General features: G+C 34.1%; 1 long non-coding RNA gene across 5 annotated transcripts; it reads right to left on the reverse strand.

Moving 5' to 3' along the window:
* LOC113299466 lies at positions 1-2,578 on the reverse strand. 5 transcript variants are annotated; one of them, XR_003334933.1, is made up of 6 exons: positions 2,438-2,578; positions 2,148-2,257; positions 1,441-1,569; positions 1,250-1,322; positions 512-570; positions 1-396 (listed from the first exon to the last, which is right to left on the reverse strand). It is a non-coding gene; the product is annotated as an uncharacterized LOC113299466 (long non-coding RNA). The 5 variants fall into 5 exon arrangements; XR_003334930.1 differs by lacking the exon at positions 512-570; XR_003334931.1 differs by having other exon boundaries at positions 1-570.
* Positions 2,579-3,312: the final 734 nt, after the last annotated feature.

Genomic DNA, 3,312 nt, shown 5'->3' on the forward strand with positions numbered 1-3,312 from the left:
TTTCGCAAGCAAGCTATAGCATTGAATGTGGACATGAGAGATCCAGAAACCATTAAGAAGTACAAGTGGAGTGCACGTGCGTTGCACGTCGGCAAACAAATATCTTTGTCATATGCATTTTTCATTTTTTTTCCAAAAATAAGGACATTCAAACAATTTCATTTAGAAGATAATAAATCAAAAATACCACTCCAAAAAACATTTAGGGCTGAGATCCTTTGTTATCAAGTGTTCCTAGAATTATAAACGTTTTTGGTTTTTGGGGGGTCTTGACTCTTGAGGATGTTCTGTAGCTAACTCCTTTCTACCTTTGGATTGTTGTAATTTGCTTACTTTCTGTAGGCTTCTTCTTCAGTATATCTCTATCTTTTGTCCAAGAAAAATCACTAAAAAAACCTGCAAAAGATTTGTAACGACAACTCCGCAATATCAGGCAAAGAATAAGAGTAATTTGTATGAAAATAAAGATGCAAGTATAAGCAGCAAAGAAAAGTATGAAACACCCCACTACTTGTGAATGCTTGGACAGCCATGATGAAATCCACACACCTGCAAGAGTTAACCTGATAGCTGCGCCATTTACAATTCAAGGATTTTCATGAGGGCAAACCATTATATTTCAAAGTTCATGGGCAAAAGAGTAAGAAAATAATGGTTAAAACACCCATAGATAGGTATAATCTAAACCCAAAAAGAAAACAATAATTTTTCAATTTGATCAACCCAAATTACTAACACATATTGGAAATTGTCAAATGCAGACTACATTTCCTAATCCAGCATCCATATTTCCTCGTCTCACTCTAGCAGTACCGTGATTAACAAAATAACAAACTACAAATTTTAATCCACCATCCATATTTCCTAGTGTCACTCTAGCAATCACTACCATGATTAACAAACTAACAGACGAAGCACAACAACACGATACCATAAAATAGATCACTACCATCCGTCACTAACAAAATCACTTATTGTAAACTATTTGGAAAGTGGTAAAGTATGAATCTAAGAATTTGGACGTAGGTTTCATCTCATATGGAAGTTAACTTCACATATCATCAAATCTAAAATTCAAACACTTAATCCAAAAATTAAACAATTGAACCATATTAGTCGATCTTTGTGATGTCATCCAACAAATTATGATTTATTAGACTAACGGTAGTCGAGAGTAACACAAAATACATAGTCCTTTGCTTCCATGAATATTAGAAATATAGTCTAAGGTCGGGAAAAAAAAACTCACTTGTACTATAAATATGGGGGACTCCAGAATTTCTGACTTATGATTTTCTTGCAGCCAGAAAGAGAGCGTGAAGCTGGTAGTGTACAAAAACATGAAAATTAATCAATGGTCAGGTTATAAACTTTGAATCTGATCTCACAGTCCAGTCCAAAAAAACTTCCATTCACTTAAAGATGTTTAAGGTACCTGACCTAGGTTTCAAGGAGAGTTGGATGATAACGATACGGGAGGGAGCAATTCTATTTGGTTGAATTGATGTGACTGCTTCCATAACAGTTACATGTTTCGCCTCATTTGTTGGGCCCAATTCCTTTCTATACCTGGACTAAACAGTACAAAATTTAGTTAAGTAATTTCATAACATTAGCTCTTTTTTGCAAAGTTTTGAGAACAAAAGAGCAAATGCTTTCTCATGCTGCTAATCAGATAAAATGAAACAAATCCAAATTCTCACATAAAACTATATAAAAAATAATGGGTAACACATCATGACGGTCTAATTCATTAATCTACCTTATACCAGCAAATACTCTTTGAGCAAGTACCACCATTTCGTAAGTAAATGAAATTTGTTCTTGTTTAATAGATTAAAAGCAGAAATTCACTTGAATCAAAGTTCAACCACATCAAATGGTACTGTTGTTAGTACTAAAAGCCCTAAATTCCAAGGTACGAAATTACAAAATCTCAAACAATAAACCCAAAATAATTTACAAAAAACCTAGAATTTCAGATTTCAAAAAATTAAACCCAACTTAAACCCAACTTTTGTAAATTAAATTTTGGAATTCTGTATTAAATTTGTTGTTAATCTTCAAACAAATATTGATTCACAACCTTACATAAACCCTAATTGCTTTTCTTTGTATTATTAGAAATCGGAAATTTTACTATACACCTTTGAACCCATATATTCATCAGCAACATCAGGAAGTTCTTATCATCAACATTGATTTCTTCGAGAATATCTGAGATTCGCAAAACCAGATGATAAGAGATTCACAAAACCTGATGATGATAATGTAAAATTAGTAATCTGAAATCGAAATTCGATTTGGTTGGAGATAGAAAATCATAAAGCTCGGTGGAGATGTGGAATAATTTATCAGAGAACCCTAGAAAAACCCTCTTTTAAATTTACAACTTCCATGGCATAATCAATGTATCCAATACCAAAAAAGAACTAACCTGGTGATGAATCAGTATAACTGCATGTTGAATTCCTCTATTAAATCTTCGTTTCAACAGGAAATCTATAGAAGAAGCTGACGGAAAACGGAGAAGAGAAGAAAAAAAAAAAGAGAACCCAGTTTCTCTGTTCAGTTTTTTTGTTGTTGTTTTAAGTCTGTAAATTGCAGCCCTTAAAGTTGCGTTTATTTACAGAAAACCCAGTGCAGACACCAAATTTAGTCAGTTCATCTGACGGGTGAGTTTGAAAGTCAGATCATCTGACGGCTGATAATTGATGTGCAGAGTCACCAAATTTAGTCAGTGGATTTTGGAGATCTAATGGCTGAGTTTCAAAATCAGTTCATCTTACGGTAACATGTGATGTTGTTCCATTAGATGCTTGTCATCTTATTTTTTAGTAATCCTTACCTATGGGACAGGGATGCAATATCCTTTCAACCAGAAAATATTCGGAGGTTAGTCAAGGGTGGAAAGGGGTTCCGCATTCTAGCCTCTGAAAAAAAAAACTTCATTTTCTAACTCCGCAACAAACCAAGTATTTGATAAATGCTTGTGAAAACTTTGCACTACTTATGGTTCAACCAGTTGACAACAAAATAGGTGAACCTAGGTAAGCATATGATTGGGAGTACAGTTAGACGAAAAATAAAGAATTACAACACTTGTTGGATGGTTTTGAAGACATCATGCAAGAACCCAAAAAGCTACCACTAAAAAGGCAAGTGGAACACGAAATTCAACTTCTACCGGATGCTGATGTACATAATGTTGGGCTTTATCGAAAATCTATGATGGAGTCATACGAAGTGAAAAGGAAGGTATAAGAACTCCTATACAAAGGATTAATTAGACCTAGTTCTTCACCAGCGGGG

The sequence above is a fragment of the Papaver somniferum genome, chromosome 7 (genome assembly GCF_003573695.1).
Source record: "Papaver somniferum cultivar HN1 chromosome 7, ASM357369v1, whole genome shotgun sequence".
NCBI lineage: Eukaryota > Viridiplantae > Streptophyta > Magnoliopsida > Ranunculales > Papaveraceae > Papaver > Papaver somniferum.